The sequence below is a fragment of the Chiloscyllium plagiosum genome, chromosome 18 (assembly GCF_004010195.1).
Source record: "Chiloscyllium plagiosum isolate BGI_BamShark_2017 chromosome 18, ASM401019v2, whole genome shotgun sequence".
Taxonomy (NCBI): domain Eukaryota; kingdom Metazoa; phylum Chordata; class Chondrichthyes; order Orectolobiformes; family Hemiscylliidae; genus Chiloscyllium; species Chiloscyllium plagiosum.
This window is the reverse complement of record NC_057727.1, coordinates 23291036-23310107: the sequence shown is the minus strand read 5'-3', so window position 1 is coordinate 23310107 and position 19072 is coordinate 23291036. Positions and strand designations below refer to the sequence as shown.

At 40.4% G+C, this 19072-nt stretch overlaps 1 non-coding gene across 1 annotated transcript; it reads right to left on the bottom strand.

The window, feature by feature from the left end:
• Positions 1-510: 510 nt before the first annotated feature.
• Positions 511-674, bottom strand: LOC122559278. Its single transcript, XR_006314381.1, has one exon. It is a non-coding gene; the product is annotated as a U1 spliceosomal RNA (small nuclear RNA).
• Positions 675-19072: the final 18398 nt, after the last annotated feature.

The following is a 19072-nucleotide window of genomic DNA, read 5'->3' as shown; positions in this document are numbered from 1 at the left end:
CTCTATGAAGATGTTGATCTTCTCTTCCAGCTTGGTAATTACAGCAACAAGGCTCGCCACCATAGGTAAGTCCCCCAGGGCGGCTGTGGACGACTCTGCTGCAGCTGGGGGGGATGGGGGAGGGGTTCCTGCCTGCTGTGAGCCTTGGGCATTCTTTCCCTTAGTCGTTTTAACAAAGCACCAAACTACTCAAGTTTGATGCAAAAATGACTAACTGTATTGAATAGAAGTTTTTTAAACGATTTGGCAGGTGTGGTAGTGGCGGGCAGCCCACTTTGTCTGAGTCTTGGGCAGAGCACTACAGACTCAGACTTGCTGAGTGGCCGCCATCTTGGATCTCATACTTTAAGTTTAATCAAAAGGCATATTTCAAAAAATATATAATCAAGAAAAAACCCACTCTACTCACTGCTGCAGATTTTCTGTAGGCCACACTTAAAATATAGCAGAGACAAGTTGTAGCAGAACAGCACTGCCTACTGGAAAAGTGCAACTCCGATTCTGTCAATTGTTTGGAAAGCGCGAACGCAGTCCCCCACAATCACAAACTTTGCAGTTGAGTATCCCGCATTTGGGGATATTGCAGGCGTCAGCACACCCGAAGTGCAATGGGATAGCCTCACCTTGGCAGAACCACCTTATTGATCATGGTATCTCCCATGCCAGGTAAGTATCCACTTGTCTATTTCTGTGTTGTGAATTTCATTGTTTGTTAATTTTCCCAGATGCACTCGGATGTCCAGCGATACATGAATTCAAACAGCACAGGCAGTAACTGCGCAATTTCACTGCTCTGTCACTCTCTCCTGCACTGCCCTCACCATGCGTTTCCTTTGTCTGTACCTCTCCCTTTTAAAACTGCTGCTGTTTTGACTTTTTTTCTTCCAAAGATCCAAAACAATGCAACAGCATATAAAACAGTAATTGCTGCTCCTCAAATTTGAGAAAATCACCTCCAACACCTAAAATACCTTAAAAAAAGGAGCAGCCAGAAATGTTTCCTGTCCTCCATCTTGGATTACCCAGAATCCTCTTCAGTAAAGTGTTCGACAAAGTTCCTCATGGGAGTCTGGTTAGCAAGGTTAGATCTCATGGAATACAAGAGAACTAGCCATTTGGATTCAGAACTGTCTTGATGGTAGAAGACAGAGGGTGATGATGGAGGGTTGCTTTTCAGACTGGAGGCCTGTGACCAGTGGAATGCCACAAGGATCAGTGCTGGGTCCACTATTTTTCATCATTTACATAAATGATTTAGAAGTGAACATAGGAGGTAGTGATAAACGGCTCCATTTCGGAATGGCAGGCAGTGACCAGTGGGGTACCGCAGGGATCAGTGCTGGGACTGCAGCTTTTTACAATATATATTAATGATATAGAAGATGGTATTAGTAATAACATTAGCAAATTTGCTGATGATACTAAGCTGGGTGGCAGGGTGAAACGTGATGAGGATGTTAGGAGATTACAGGGTGACCTGGACAGGTTAGGTGAATGGTCAGATGCGTGGCAGATGCAGTTTAATGTGTATAAATGTATGGTTATCCACGTTGGTGGCAAGAACAGGAAGGCAGATTACTACCTAAATGGAATCAATTTAGGTAAAGGGGCAGTACAAAGAGATCTGGGTGTTCTTGTACACAAGTCAATGAAGGTAAGCATGCAGGTCACTGAAAGACTGGAGCGACTGGGCTTGTATACCCTTGAGTTTAGAAGACTGAGAGGGGATCTGATTGAGACATATAAGATTATTAAAGGATTGGACACTCTGGAGGCAGGAAACATGTTTCCGCTGATGAGTGAGTGCCGAACCAGAGGACACAGCTTAAACATACGGGGTAGACCATTTAGGACAGAGATGAGAAGAAACTTCACCCAGACAGTGGTGGCTGTGTGGAATGCTCTGCCCCAGAGGGCAGTGGAGGCCCAGTCTCTGGATTTATTTAAAAAAGAGTTGGATAGAGCTCTCAAGGATAGTGGAATCAAGGGTTATGGAAATAAGGCAAGAACAGGATACTGATTAAGGATGATCAGCCATGATCATATTGAATGGTGATGCAGGCTCGAAGGGCAGAATGGCCTACTCCTGCACCTATTGTCTATTGAGGTATAGTTAGTAAGTTTGCAGATGATGCCAAAATTGGAGATATAGTCGACAGCGAAGAAGGTTACCGCAGAGTTCAATGGGATCTCGATAACATAGTCCAATGAGTTGAGGACTGGCAGATGGAGTTTAATTCAGATAAATGGGAGGTGCTACATTATGGAAAAGCAAATCAGAGCAGGATTATGCACTTAATGGTAACGTCCTGGGGAGTGTTGCTGAACAAAGAGATCTTGGAGTGCAGGTTCATTATTCCTTGAGAGTCGCAAGTAGATAGGATAGTGAAGAAGGCGTTTGGTACGCTTTCCTTTATTGGTCAGAGCACTGAGTATAGGAGTTGGGAGGTCATGTTGCGGCTGTACAGGACATTGTTAAGTCACTTTTGGAGTATTGCGTGAAATGCTGTTCTTCCTATCGGAAGGATGTTGTGAGACTTGAAATGGTTCAGAAAAAATTTACAAGGATGTTGCCAGGGTTGGAGGATTTGAGCTATAGCAAGAGGCTGAATCGGCTGGGGTTGTTTTCCCCGGAGCATCAGAGGCTGAGGGGTGACCTTATGGAGGTTTATAAAATCATGAGGGGCATGGATAGGATAAATAGGCAAGGTATTTTCCCTGGGATTGGGGATTCCCAAACTAGAAGTCATTGGTTTAGGGTGAGAGGGGAAAGATAGAAAAGGGACCTAAGGGGCAACTTTTTCACACAGAGGGTGGTGTGTGTATGAAATAAGCTGCCAGAGGAAGCGGTGGAGGCTAGTACAATTGCAACATTTAAAAGGCATTTGGATGGGTATATGAATAGGAAGAGTTTAGAGGAATACAAGCCAAGTGCTGGCAAATGGGACGAGATTAGATTAGGATATCTGATTGGCATGGATGAGTTGGACTGAAGGGTCTGTTTCTATGCTGTACATCTCTATGACAATATTTATTTCACCTTTTTTGCAACAAAACTTGCCTTTGGCAAAATATGTTAATCTTAAACGGATTAAATCTTGAGGTGCAACATGTATACATGGTCCCAGCACCCAAACTACCCTTAAGAAAGATTAGGCCAATTGAAAAGTGATGAAATGGTCCCAGCTTTCCATTCAGTATCTTTCTTTCTTCCCTTCTCAATATTATCCTTTGTTTTCGCAAGATTGCCAGGAGGAGTGACGAAAATTTGGAGAGGAAATGTATTTCAGAAACAGCTGATGTTGTCTTGGAAAGAGGGACAAAGGGACTTCTCTCAACCTATTCTGTAATTTCTTTGGGATACTTTCAGATCAAGGAAACAAAATCTACATTGATATTTGTTTCAAATTCATCATCATCCAGGCTTTGAATGTTGGGTTAATTCCATTAGAGTGGAGCCGGGAGAAGGAAAATTTGCATCTTCCATCAGCTGCCCACCATATATAACTCCAGCTGGGGCCGGAGAAAGGAACACAAATTAGCTTTAGTGCCCATCGGTTAAGCTCTGACAAATGGTCCAAAAGAATCTGGTTCCTCTGCTTTAATTAACCTCCTGCTGCAGAGTGGACGTGTGCTGACAGTGGCCGAGAGCTGGACAGAAATGGATCTGTGCTCATCTTAATGTAAACCTGCCGGCACTCACTGCACAAACAGTGGCTTAATGCAGCACTGATGGAGCTTAGCCCAGCATTGCTCAACACCAGGCGTTTGGGCGGGGACACCTTTGTTTTGGGAGTACCGTCACTCAACAGCTTTTCGTAGGCGGAGATTGTAATGGTAAATAAATACAGGCCAACGTTTGTGAGAAAGCAGTGTAAGTTTCCAGGTTCCATGTGCTAACTAATTGAAGTCAGGGTGACTGGCGACCTGCCCTTTCTGAAGTGCACTGCCTTTGTGGACAGTCTCCCCACTCCTTGCTGTTCATTCAGGTTAAGACGTCGCCTATTTCCCGACAAGGCTGAAAGCTTTGTCATTTTTTGTTTTGTCTGAAAAGCTGGCGGAGCGCCAGAAAATCTGTTTGAGTCAGACAGCGGCGGTAAAGGGACAAATCAAAGCACCGTCTGAGAACAGTCCCTGCTGCCCTGCTTACCCTCCCTCAACACTCTCTGTAATCATTAAACGTCTCAGCCTATATCGACAAATGATTAACTTCCAAGTGGCTTTCAGTGAGTTCCCCCACTGCTGTCTGCATTGAAACACTCCCGTTTCATCAAAGATTTTTGCTCTCAGGAATTAAGGAGCCCCCAAAACAGATGGCCATCTGCTGCTTAAAGTCTCAAACACTGATTGCGAGAACGAATGTTCATTATTTAGTGTTTTAATGAGTTAATAAAGGAGCGGACACGCCTGGATAATAAGAAGTTTTTGTTTGCCATTATAACCCTCGCATGTGCGAGGGTTACGATTCCGGGAACGCTTACTATTTTAATGATTAACACAGGGAAAAAAACTGTTTGTCCCTAGGCACAAGGCATTGCGACACCATTCCGTACACACACAAAAAAAATCACACCCTAAATACGTGATTCTTTACAAACATATCCTTAACACGTATAATAGAGGTTAAAGAATTGTGTAGTTTTGGGAAACAAATGATTCAGTAAACACAATACTGCAGAGGCATGATCGAAAAGGTTAACGAGGTCGGGCAGCAGCAGTTAAATGCAAGACACTCATTCGAGATTTGCATTGCCCTGTTCTCTTCAGTACTTATATAGCCGGGCTCTTGTTGGACCGAAAGAATGGAGACAATTTGACTGAAGCACGGCTGTAAACATTGTTTTTGCAGCAAACATCGTGTTCTGGGACATGGACGCTGCCTGAGTTCATACCTTGTTCCATTGGATGTAACGTCACACTAGAATGTTAGTCCACATTCTCCCCTGATGAATGCAGACGAATGGAAATGAGCTAAAGAATGCACAAACTTTTATATTTTGCGTTAATTAGTATCTTGAAACTCCATTTTTCTCATCTGTTATTGTAGATGTAATTCATTGTACGTCGCTGCATTTTTGCTCTTCTCTCTGCGAAAAAAATCAGATCGACTTTGGACAACTGAAGGTTTGCCTCACGGCACTGTGCGCTACAGTGTCAGATTGCAGGACCTGGTACAAACTGCAGCCCATCAATTAACACCTTCCCCAATAGGTGCGCCGGCTACATCGCTCCTACATAGACCTTTCCGTGGAGTTGAGTTCCTGGCACATCTGTCATCACCATGAAGTTCTGGGAACTTACCGCCGCTATGGCAATAATCTAACACTACAGCCAGTGAAGGCTGACAATTACAGTACAAGGTTCACTGATGATAGTAAAGAAAAATAATGGTTAAGAATTTATATAGCTGTTTTCACACCATTTGATGCCTCGAAGCAAATTCACACGTTCTAAAATAATGTGAGAAATGCAACAGGCGGTTTGAACACAGCTCATAATTTGATAATGCCAGATTCTGTTTTGTGATGTTAATTTAGGGATAAACATTGATAAGAACACTCATCTACCCAAGGATAACTAGCATGCTGTCCTTTAGAATAGTGCCATAAGGTCTTTTACTTACAGCAATCAGGTAGGTGGGGTTTCTGTTTAACATTTCCAAAAACACCTCTGTGATGGTGTAACTGGATCAGTTCTGCAAAGGAGCGTTCACATATATCTTTGTGGTCAGACTCTGGAGTTGGACTTGAACCTAGAATTTCAGAGACAAATACCCATTAAGCCACAGATTACAATCAAACACCAAATGATGCCATCACAAGAATTATTGTCTTGAAAGCAAGAAGGATGAAAAAGGAATTAATAAATTACCCGTGCTTCAACTCACTCATCAAAGATTATTGTTTTCTCATTCTATTTACATTGCAACATTCATGTCTGTCATTTAGACTGGTTCATATTTGGAATCCTGGTTTGAGCAGGTCGGGACAAGCATGAAGTATTACAGCCAGTACAGCTATTATATCAAAACCTTGTTCCCAACAAGTTAGCTAAGGTGAAAGATAAATTGTGTAACAGGTTTCATCAAGTTCGCCCACAAAATATGGATTCAGTGCCTAGTTCTTCAAGAGATTGTGGGAATATTTTCACAACAGGTATTGCAACAAATCACAAATATCTCAATGGCCTCGCCCATCACAATCTCTGTACCCTTCTCTGGTGCAATAAGCTATTGTCTCCACCACCCCTCACCCAGTAAAACCTTGATCCTTTAACTCCAGTTATTGTAAAAACAGCAAAGAATTACTAAACAATTAATAAGAATGGGAAAAAAATATATGTATAAGAGTAAGATAGCTAAAAATATAAAAAATAGATAAGAAAAGTTTCTTAAAAGAGTTAATAAGTAAGTATTGGTCCTTGAGACAATAGGAGAAAGTGAGGACTGCAGATGCTGAAGATCAGAGCTGAAAAATGTGTTGCAGGAAAAGCGCAGCAGGTCAGGCAGCATCCAAGGAGCAGGAGAATTGATGTTTCGGGCATAAGCCCTTCTTCAGGAATGAGGAGGGTGTGCCAAGCAGGCTAAGATAAAAGGTAGGGAGGAGGGACTTGGGGAGGGGCATTGGAAATGCGATAGGTGAAAGGAGGTTAAGGTGAGGGTGATAGGCCGGAGAGGGGGTGGGGGCGGAGAGGTCGGGAAGAAGATTGCAGGTCAAGAAGGCGGTGCTGAGTCCGAGGGTTGGGACTGAGATAAGGTGGGGGGAGGGGAAATGAGAAAGTTGGAGAAATCTGCATTCATCTCTTGTGGTTGGAGGGTTCCAAGGCGAAAGATGAGGCGCTCTTCCTCCAGGCATCGTATTTCCATGGTCTGGCGATGGAGGAGGCCAAGGACCTGCATGTCCTTGGCGGAGTAGGAGGGGGAGTTTAAGTGTTCAGCCCCGGGGCTGTTGAGTTGGTTGGTGCGGGTTTCCCAGAGGTGTTCTCTGAAACGTTCCGCAAGTAGGCGGCCTGTCTCCCCAATATAGAGGAGGCCACATCGGGTGCAGCGGATGCAGTAAATGATGTGTGTGGAGGTGCAGGTGAATTTGTGACGGATATGGAAGGATCCCTTGGGACCTTGGAGGGAAGTGAGGGGGGAGGTGTGGGCGCAAGTTTTGCATTTCTTGCGGTTGCAGGGGAAGGTGCCAGGAGCGGAGGTTGGGTTGGTGGGGGATGTGAACCTGACGAGGGAGTCGCGGATGGAGTGGTCTTTCCGGAACGCTGATAGGGGAGGGGAGGGAAATATATCCTTACTGGTGGGGTTTGTTTGGAGGTGACGAAGGAGATACGATGAGGCACACCCTCCTCATTCTTGAAGAAGGGTTTATGCCCAAAACGTCGATTCTCCTGCTCCTTGGATGCTGCCTGACCTACTGCACTTTTCCAGCAACACATTTTTCAGCCTTGAGACAATAGGTCTAAGGAATTAGTGAAGAGATGGCAGGCAAATTGAGCAGATATTTTGCATCAGCCTTCATTATAACTAACAGCTGTAAATCAGGAATTGAATGGGAGGGAAGAACTCAAAATAATTATAAACCTTAGGGAAATAGTACTGAGTAAATTGTTGGAACTGCGAGTTGACAAGTCCCTATGCCCTGATGGATTTCATCCTAGGGTGTTAAAAGATGTAACTAGTGACATAGTTGATGGATTGGATTTAATTTATCAAAACTTATTAGATCCAGAAAAGGCTCCTTTAGATTGGAAAATATCAAATGTAATTTCTTTATTCAAAAAGGGAGGCAGGAAGCTACAGGCCAGTTAGCTTAACGGGGAAGATGTTAGGAGGGAAACCTTAATAGGGAAAATGTTAAAAGCTTTATTAAAAACATTTTAACAAGGCACTTGGGTAAGTTCAATATAATCAAGCAGAGCCAACATGGTTTTGTCAAAGGGAATACTGTTTAATATATTGGAGTTCTTCCAAGAAGTGGCTTGTACTGTAAGTGAAGGGTAACTAGTGGATGTATTGTACATAACTTTCCAGAAGCATTTGATAAAGTGTCACATCAAAGCTTATTGCAAAACATAGAAGCTTATAGTAAAGGGGATAGCATTGGTCTAGGTGGAAGATTGGTGGCTAGCAAAGAGCAGCAAGTAGGAATAAATTAGTCTATTTTCAGGCTAGCAACTTGTTACAAGTGGTGTGCCACAGGTGTTAGTGCTGGAGTCTCAACTCTTTAGAATTCATAATTTTTTTATTTTTAATTATATTTAAATATAAATGATTTAGATGAAGGATAGTGTGGTGGCTAAATTTGCTGATGACATAAAGATAGGAAAGTGAGTTGTGAATAGAACATAAGCATGTAAAGGGATATAGATTGTTAGGGGTATAGATAGTAAGTAAGAAGTAAATGGGCAAAGATCTGGAAAAATGGACTATGATGTGTGAATTGTCTATTTTGGTGAAAAGAATTAAACAAAACATATTATCTTAACAATGAAAGGTCGCAGCACTCAGATGCAGTGAGATCTGTCCGAGTGCATGAGTCACAAAAGATTAATATGCAGATACAGCAAGTAATCAGGAAATTTAATAGAATGCTATGTTTTATTGCAAGAGGAATTGAATGCAAGAGTAGGGAGTTGTGCTTCAGTTGTACAGGGCATTGGTGAGACCACATCTGGAGGACTTATGCTGTAATGGTTGTCATATTTACAAAAGGATATTAATGAATTCAAAGCAATTCCGAGAAGGTTTACTAGACCAATATCTGGACAGAGCAGATTGCCTTTTGATGAAAGGCTAGACTGGCTAGGTTGGAATTTAGAAAATCAGAGGTCACTTAATTGAAACATAAGATCCTGAAGGGACTTGACCAAGTGGATGTGAAAAGAATGTTTCCTCTTATGGCAGAATCTGGAACTTGAGGTTATAGTTTAAAAATAAAGGGGTCGCCCAATTAAGACAGATATGAGGAAAAATAATTTCTCTTGAGGGTTATGAATCTTTAGAATTCCCTTCCTTAAAAGGCAGCAGATGCAAAATCTTCAGGTATTTTTAAGGCAATGGCAGATAAATTCTTGATCACCAAAAGGATAAAAGACATACAGGAGTATACAGTTGAGGTTAGAATCAGATCAACCATGATCTTATTGAATAACGCATTTGACTTGAAGGGCTGAGTGGCTGGTTTTTGTTCTTTATTCATATGTTTGTATATTTCCCATCAATGATGCTTGTACCTATAGCCACACATATGCAAAACTTCTTCCTTTAAGTCATTCCTGAGAGTCTAAAATTGTTGGCCAAACCTTTAAGCAGTATCTGAGTATTTACTTCTTTGACTTGAAACTCCAGAATCACCGTCCCAGTTTTACCAAATTACCAAATCACCAAATCCCCATTGACCCAAAGCCCAGGACTCCTTTTCTGTGCTGGATATAAAATTATTCCATGGATGCTATTAGAAATCACAGTTACTTTTAACTTAGTACCTGCCAATTTTGCACCTTGACTAACATCCTGCAATGTGTTCTTGACTTTCAGAACTGAAAAATAAGTATGTAAATAATGATAATCATCACCAAATTAGAGTTTTTACAAAAATAATGACAACTTGGGAGTTTGATGAAAAAAATTACTGTTTCAAGTTTAAAAAATACAATACATAACATAAAAATGTAACTTGACTCACTTTGGGTTAGAACACCTGACAATGACATCTGTTGTACATGGCGTAACACCCTTGATTTAATAAAACATCACAACTTCTGACTCAGTGTGAGTAATGTCATAGGAAGTGTTTGAGACATTTCTGTTTTACTTCAAATATGTATATATTATTATATCATTCTTTTTAAAAATTGCAAGGGAAAATAATTTAGTCTGGCTTCCAAATTATTTACCTGAATGTTGGAAAATTCAGCAGGTACATTCTGTTCCCTTAAAGTGGAAACAGCATGGCCTGGCTCTTGCAATAGTAATAACAATGGAATTCGAATTCGACAGCAACTTCTAACATTCACATATGTTTACATGGAAGTCTAGACAGTGCTTTTGGTTGTCCAAAGCTTTTCCATCAGGGGCATGATTAAGGGGTCAGAGACTAAAATAAATAGGAATATCGAAGGTGAGAACTTCCAAGGTTATGCTCTTGGTCTCACTGTAAAAATCATTGAAAATGGTGCACCTTGTTTAGTTATGTTTATGAGATTTCTAATGGCATATCAAGTTACTGCCAAACAGCCTCACTGATCTTTGAGTAACTTTATATTTGTTTAATGACAATTTTCCTAACCGTGATTCAAACATTGACATAGTTATATTTTTTTTAAAGTTTGTTTATGATATTTTATTTTCCACAGTAATCCAAGATCAAGCCAAGTGCTGGAAAATGGGATTAGAATAGTTAGGTGGTTGTTTGTTGACTAGCATAGATGCAATGCATCGAAGGGCCTTTTTCTGTGCTGTCGATCTCAATGATTCTATGATTCTTATCCCATGTATGTTATATGTCCCAATCACTAGTGTTGATAACTTTGAAAATTTTAAATTAAAAGTGGGAGAATTTCTGTAGTTTTCACTTTTGAATTTGTTGTCTGTGAGAATATTTCTTGATAACATCAAGTCAGGGAAAGGGAACTGTGCCATAGTGATCACTAGGTCTTTGTTGACAGCTTCTTGTGAGGTCAGCGGTGAATGCCATTATTTCACCACAAACTGCAAACTCCAGCCCATTTTATAAAAAGTTTCATTTTAGCATCAATATCAAATGTTATATGTTGCTTTGCATAATGCTCCGATCCTGATAGAGAAGCATATTTTCTGACCTACTGTGAGCAACGCTGTAAAAGATCCATTCCTATGTTTTAAAAATAAAGAAATGTGAGTGTGATGTGATTTTTAAAAAAAGATGGAGTCAAGATTATCTTGTTCATTATTTGTAAGATGGCAATAGCAACAGGTCAGAATTGTTTAGACTCTGTATCTATATGCACCTGCTCACTTGGCCAGCTGCATTCTTGTTTGTTCTTTATTTGTTTTGTTTCTTCATTTCTTCTTTTCTCTTTTATATCAAAGTTCTTCCTTTCCTCTGTTCTACAGCTGTAGTGGAGGAGCAATGTGGTGGATCTGGATTGATGTCCCTCGTGGCCATAGTGGCCATATTTTTACCAAAGGCTTCATTGCCATTGGTCCTGGTGTGTTCCTCCTGGCAGCAATGCAGTGTTTGGGTGGTGGCACCATGGTGATTCTGGTTCGTTATTGGCAGCGACATGGTTGCTTCGAGTGGCGACTAGTGGCGATGGCTTCAGCGTTGGTGAATTGGTGGGTCTGGTCTGTCCCACCTTGCTGTGTCAGTAATGCAGTGTCTTTAGTTTCGGCCTCACTGGCGACAGTGTGGTGGACACCGTCTGAAAATCCTTGTCTTGGTGATCTCAGGGGCAGCTTTGATGGCAACATTCCCATAGCCACTTCAATAACCCAGGAGCTGTGGAGAAGTTTGAATAACTTATGAAATTCACAAATGTTTACATGGAGATCTAGAAGTTGCTGTTGGTTATTCAAACCTTTTCTATCAGGGGCATGATTAAGGCATCACAGATTAAAATCAGTTGGCAGTTCGAAAGTGAGAACTTCCAAACTTATGCTCTTGGTCTCAATGTAAAAACCATTGAAAATGTTGCACCTTGTTTAATGAATAAAATATGAACCTTTACTAACTTTATCTCAATTATTTCCTTTTGTAATTTCTGTCATTGAGGTGGTGCCAAATTGTGGCGACTTATGTACATCTCACTGTATTTTCATAAGTACAAGGGACAACAAATTAATATTGTATTCAATTCTTTATTTTTGTTGTAAAGACCAAGCAGGGAAATGTCCCATCCTAAATTGAACCCAGCTCCAGGTAAAACCTGACAAATTATCATGTGAACAAAGCATATGAATACGAAACTTAAAGGATTTGCTCAGTCCATTATATAAATAACAAGCAAATCCTACTTTATCCATTCCCTGCATCTCCCTGCATTACAACAGTGAAGAACAATTATGTGTTCCATTGGCTGGAGGGTAATTGGAACGTTATTAAGGTTGTCAAAGATGCTAAAGAAATTCGAGTCTTTTTCTTCACCTGACCCTCAACTGCCCTTTTCTTGAAAATTAGAAAATTATGAACACCAAAGAGCACCAGGAATTGAGCCACAGAACAAAGATGGGGAGAGAAGCCGGCAGAAAAAGAGATACATAGCAATTAATTAGAAAACAATATGTTTGGAACACCTTGCCAAGTATTCCTTCTTCTCTGTCTTTGTGCAGATGCCAAAAAAAACAATAATAAGCCAAACACAAGATATATCCTCAATCCTGCCAAAGGCATCCAGTGCTCCCAGTGAGGCCTTCTCTACATCAGTGAGACCAAATGTAAATGTAGGGAATGTTTTGCCGAGCATCTCAACCAGGCCCATAAGGGCCCGCTTGTCTTCCCGGTCACTGCCCATTTCAAGTCCCCTTCCCACTCCCTCTCCGACATGACCATCTCAACCGCCTCCATTGCCACAGTAAATCAGACCGCAAATTGGAGGAACAAATTTTATCTTCCACTTGGGCAGCCTACAGCCTGGAGGACTCAACATTGAGTTCTCCAATTTCAAATAACCACCCCATTCATCCCTCAACTCCCTTTCTAGTCCCGCTTCCTCCACCTACCGACCCTTCCTTCCAGCTACCAACTGGACTCACCCCTACCATTGACCAACCAGGTCGTACCCACTACCTGTATTCACCTATCACTACCTCACCATTCCATCCTCTCCCCATCCAAAACTGTACCCCCTCTCTTTATCTACAACATCCCCTACTCCCACCTCCATTCCTGAAGAAGGGTTATACTCAAAATGTCAACTTCTCCACCTTCTGATGCTACCTGGCTCTCTGTGCTCTTTCAGCCTCCTGCTTGTAAGCTCAGTCATCCACCTTCAGATACAATCCTAGCTTTAAAATTGGTGCAAGATGAAATAAATTCAAAGGTAATGGAATAAGACATACTTATTGACAATCATTCACGGTATCACTAAAGAATGAATATTTACCAGTTCAATCGGTAAAGTGCCAACAAAGTTCCCAGAATGACTTTTAATAAAAATGGAATTTGACTTATTCAGTTATCAGTGGCCCTCATGTTAGCCTATCCCTAGCATAAACATCTCTATTATTGTATACAGCATATCTTCTGACTCATCACAAGTTGCCCCAGGGAAGTTTTCCATTATTATTGCAGTCAAAAAGACATCATTGCACAACGAGTGAATTAAATCACATCTGATCAATAATGTCAACAATAGACTTGTGTGGGGCTTTAATGTAGTTTGACCCATGGAATGATCTGTTTTGTGTGTTTTGAGTACTGTGTAATATCGTATGTACATAAAATTACATAATAGTACCACACAAAATAACAGAATTAATGAATTATTGATCAACCTACTTCACATTTAGTATTTTAAATAATAGGTAAGTTTTATCGAGCAATAGAAGTTAAAGGTTCAATATATAACAGCATTTCTTATATTGCAGCATTACAGTTGATGCCAATTTTAAAGTTAGTTATAGACTGTAGTGAGAAGAATTACGTAAAGAAGATCAAATAAAGGTTACAACAAAACTGGTTTGGAATCTCTTACAAGATTTATAGGGTAGTTTAACTGGTTCAGTCAATAGAACTCTATCCTGTAGTGCTTTGTTTCTTTTCTTCAGTTGTTGGCTTTACTAATCAAATTTTTATTTTGTTTTCCATTACTGTTATTGTCACACGTAGTGCTATATTGTGTGTCAGTAAATGTAGATTCCTGAGGTCCTTGAACTTTTTGTTTGTGATGCTTGCTTCCTAAGCCACTTCTACCTATTCCTGTTCGCTTAAGATTTGGCCTCTTGCTCCATCTTTTGGAAAGGAAATCCTGCAGTTCCAAACAAAGTAATATAAAAATATTTGCTGATGATATGTGGCTAGGCGATGATGCAAGCTGTGTGGAGGACACAAAGATGCCCTAGGAGGCTGAACTGAAAACAGCTAGGTGCAGCAATTAAATAGTGCTACTGACAGTATGTCTGCTGCTGGCTAGCTCACCCCGCATGATTTTCCATGCGACAAGTGTTGCAAAGTCAAAAGAGTGTATGGTCACTTTAAGACAGAAAGTGCTTTTCTGAATTTGGGGTATAGCAACGGCTGCCAGTGAGGGAAGCAGCTAGGAGATGGGCTAGTCTAAAATAGGTATATGTAACAATTGGCAATTAAATGGATACCTGAGTTTTGGTTGTGGTTTTGACAACAATTCAAATTTAACCAATTAATTTAAATTATGCCCAGGATATCAAAACCCAATTGAATTTGAATTTATTGGCAGCATCAGACCAATGAGCTGGTATGTTTAAAAAATGAGGGCATTTTGAAACTTGGTCAGAGCAACTGCCATCCAAAGAAAAAACACATCTTGCTCTCAAGGGAACCTCAGAAGGCACTATCTATTTTCAGTAAAAGCAGTAACAAGTAAGAGGCTGACCCAGGGAGAAGACAGCAGAGTCGAAAGGACAGAAAAAAGCAACAAGATTCGGAAAACTGAAAGGAAGACAACATAAGAGGCTGTGTGGACTTTGAGAGATTGAGTTGATTTAATGTTTAGTAATTATATTATTGCAGCAGCATTTTATTGAGTTGGGGTCAGTTAGTGATTTTTAAGAAAAAGGGGCCTTGGATTTGTCAATAGTTTTTGTTTCGTGTTCACTATTAGAGTTAGAAAAATAAGTTCTTATTTTTCTTTAAACAGAGGAAAGCAGGGGGGTTTTTCACTCAGACTTTTAGCAGATTACGGGGCAAAGCAAGCTTCTCTGGGTATTTTAGTTTTAATTAGCAGAGGGGTTTGACCTCCGCATTGTAACACGGGAAATATCGACAGGGGATACCACCTGTAGCTGAACTGAAACCTTTGTTGGCAATGAATGCCCACTTAAGGGCCTCATCTTGCCAACACTCTGTTTTAACAGGTGGTCATGATGTGGAGGTGCTGGTTTGGACTGGGGTGCCAAAGTTAAAAATCACACAACACCAGGTTATAGTCCAATTGGAAGTACTAGCTTTCAGAGCGCTACTCCTTCAGCAGGTAGCTAATGAAGGACCAGCGCTTCAAAAACTAGTACTTTCAAATAAACCCGTTGGACTATAACCTGGTATGGTTTGATTTTTAACTTTAACAGGCAGTGGAAGAGGACTATGCCAGTGTCAAACCCTGCATTTATAACCCTGTGAGTTGCAGGTCAGTGGAAAGGTGTGTGTGCCTCTATCCCTGGCTCCCTCTGCCAATTGGAAACCCTTCTCCCACTGTTTTGCCACCTAATATCCACCCTCCCTCACTGTCCTGAATAATACTCTGCCTGTCCCTAATCCCAGATGCTCCCAAAAGCCTGCCAAACTTACTCTGACAAGATCCCAGCCTTATATAGTTTTTAGGGCATCCTCTTTCTCCCAGGTTTCTTGCAATGCCAGCAGCATTTACCAAGTTTTGAGAAGATTTGTAGCTCAGGTTGACGTTTTGGATGTAGGTTTGCTCGCTGAGCTTGAAGGTTCATTTCCAGACATTTCATCACCCTACTAGGTAACATCTTCAGTTACCTAGTAGGGTGACTGAAGATGTTACCTAGTAGGGTGACAAAACGTTTGGAAATGAACCTGCAAACTCAGCAAGCAAACCTACATCCAGTGTTTGCCAAATTTCTGATTATCTGGGAGCTTCATAAAGTAGGAGGTTCTTCTGAAGAAATATAGAATATAGGAACAAGAGAAGGACGTTTGGCCCATTGAGCCTACTCCGCCATTTAATATAATCATACTCTTGGCACTCCAGTCCAACACCAGCACCTCCACATCATGACCACCTGTTAAAACAGAGTGTTGGCAAGATGAGGCCCTTAAGTGGGCATTCATTGCCAACAAAGGTGTCAGTTCAGCTACAGGTGGTATCCCCTGTCAATATTTCCCGTGTTATCTCAATGCCAGATTGCTGCTATCCCTACATTCCTACCAATCCCATATTCTTTGATTTTGCAGAAATGTGGGAGATCAGCAAAAGCTTTATAAAAATTTAAACACAACACATCCATTGGTTCTACTAATTAAGTCCTAAAAAGACTCCAGTAAGTTTGTTACACACAATTTTCCTTTAATAGATTTTGTGTAATACTCTTGTTATTATTAATTGTTCCATTCTGACATCTTTTATAATAGACTCTGGCATTTTCCCTTCTATTGATGTTAGGCTAACAGGTCTGTAATTCCCAATTTTCTCTCTTCCTTATACTTTTAAACAGTGAAGTTACTTTTGCTCCACTCCAGTCTGCTGGGACTATTTCAGAATCTGTGGAAGTTTGGAAAATAACAATTAATGCAACCATTATTTCCTGGGCTACATCTCTTAGACCCTATGGATTTATCAACTTTCAATCCTTCAAACAATACTAATTCCACTAACTCAAAGGCTGTTGCTTGAAAAAAATAAAGTGGGGTGATGAATGGCCAAGCAGTGGTGTTTTCTCCCTCAAAGTTTACAATGGGATGCAGTAAACCCACAGTCAGTGCATGGGTTAGGCCATTTAAGTGAATTAACAACAAAGTGGCAAATGGAGTAATATGTGGGGAAATGTGCAATTATTCACTTTTGTCTAAAGAATGGTAAAGCAGATTTTTTTTTAAAGAGTGTGCTAAACCAAAAGTGTTAGTAAATGGCACTCGACCCTTAATGAAAGGAAACTGGAGTACAAGAGGAAGGAATACTTTTTAAGCTTGCACTGGGCTTTGGTGAGACCATACCTGGAATGCAATTTTGCTCTCTATTTAAAGAAAAATATTCTTGCATTGAAGGCAGTAAAGCAAACGTTCAGAGGTTGGTCTCTGGGATGAGAAGGTTGTTCTAGACAGGAGTCTGAATAAATTGAGTCTACATTTTCTGGAGTTTGGAAGAATGGGAGTTGATCTAATTGAAACATTCCAGATTCTGAAGGGAATTGACTGGTAGATACTGAAATGATAGGTTGAGCAATCTAAAAACAATAAGTTAAAGTTCCAGAATAAGAGGCCAGTTATTTAAAACTGTGATGAGGGAAAGATTGCAAGGCTATGGAATTCTCAATCTCAGATGATTCTGGGTGCATCATCATTGACTACTTTTAAGGCTGAAATCTTTCAGCAAGTCAAGAGATTTGGGGAATGGACAGGAAAGTGGCATTGAGCCCAAGTTCAGCCAGGATCATACTGAATAGCAGAGCAGTATAGTTCTTTCCAGTTCCTATTTCTTTTATTCTTATGTCTCCCAGATCCCACAGTGAGACCTCAAAGGTGTGGGTGTGACAGCTGAAGGGCAGCTTCTTTGTTCCATTCATGCACTTGTTGAAGCCTCAGGAATGAATGTACAGTTCAGCCACTCTGACTCCAAATGGGATCCCTTTGACAGTTTGTGATTGGTGAGAAACCCAGAAGCAAGGATGTTAAAGCTAATTTTAAGAGCTATAGCAAAACCTGCTTCCATTTAAATGAATTCCTTATCCATTACCAGCTTCTTCTCTTTGTGATAGGTCTGTCCAATTAAGATTCCACTCCTCGTTTAATTTCTCTTCATGCTACTACTACATCTGATGCAAGTTAATCAAACAATTTGCAGTATTTCACAGACCAATGTCCATATGTTGAATCAGGCAGCAAAAGCCTTTCAGAGATTTACAAGGTTTTATTGTAAATCCCAAGTTTAGTACCAACACCAGTTTCCACCTTTCCCTCTGGATCCTTTACTATTCAGAAGCCAACTCTCTATAGGGGAGGTTCCCAGCTGTTGTTTTTCAAATAAACCCACTTCCAAGCGAACCAGTTACTCTATAACAAATATCAAAGAGCCCAGCTCTTAAATACAAAGTTCAGTGAGCACCATGTGTTCTCGATCAACACTGGAGCTATTCTGCTTTGCCATTAAGGAAACCTGTATTGCTAAGTCTGACATCAAGCCTTGGGTAACACCACTCTTCAGTTAATTCCCAAAGAACATAAAAGCATTGCTTGGGATGGCTTCATGATATGTTTCCCCTTTTGTGCAGGAATCATATCTTTGTTTGGATTCTTACCTGAAAACTCAGATTGGAAATGTGTTGAAAATTATGTCATGTTGATTAATACGATATATCATAAGAACATAATATGCCTGTGCCCCAAGGGCTTAGTGATATTATTAAACAATGTGCATGATGCTCTTCAGCAACAGATTGGGGCAGTTTTGTTACATACTGTAATAATACACCATGATTTATAGGAATATTATAAGAATTATATTACAAGAATTATATGTAAAAAATATTTGTATAAAGGAAAGGTCATAATCCTAATAGTACCATATAATTCTCTCTTTTTCAGATTTTGATAGAGCTTAGTGCAATTTTTGAGTCCTATGTTGTAGGAAAACAAACCTTTTAATTTATAGGGCATGAGATTATATAAGGAGAAAGTGAGGACAGCAGATGCTGGAGATCAGAGCTGAAAATGTGTTGCTGGAAAAGCGCAGCAGGTCAGGCAGCATCCAAGGAGCAGGAGAATCGATGTTTCGGGCATGAGCCCTTCTTCCTGAAATGAAACATTTAATCCTTAATCTTGTATTGTTATTATTTGAAAATAATATTGAATGTCATTTGAAAATGTGACTAAGAATTTAAATGATTGATAAGAATACAGATATGAAAAGAATGGTGAATAAGGATCATCAAGCTAGCCCAAGTGCAAATACAACAAAACCATATACTATATACGATTCATCCTTTCCATAATCATGCAAAATATCAGAGGTAAAAATTATTCAAATGCGTAATCATACTGGTGTCTTCAGGGATGAAAATCTCTAGCAAATCGCTTCCCGCCTCCCTAAGGCAATCAAACAAAGCTGCAGGCGACTGAAGGAGGCTGGGTGATTTATCATCCCACTAACCAGCAATTAACTTTCTATAACTGGAAATGTCCTCTCCCATTGGGGACTTGTCATATTTCCTTTCTAAGAATTG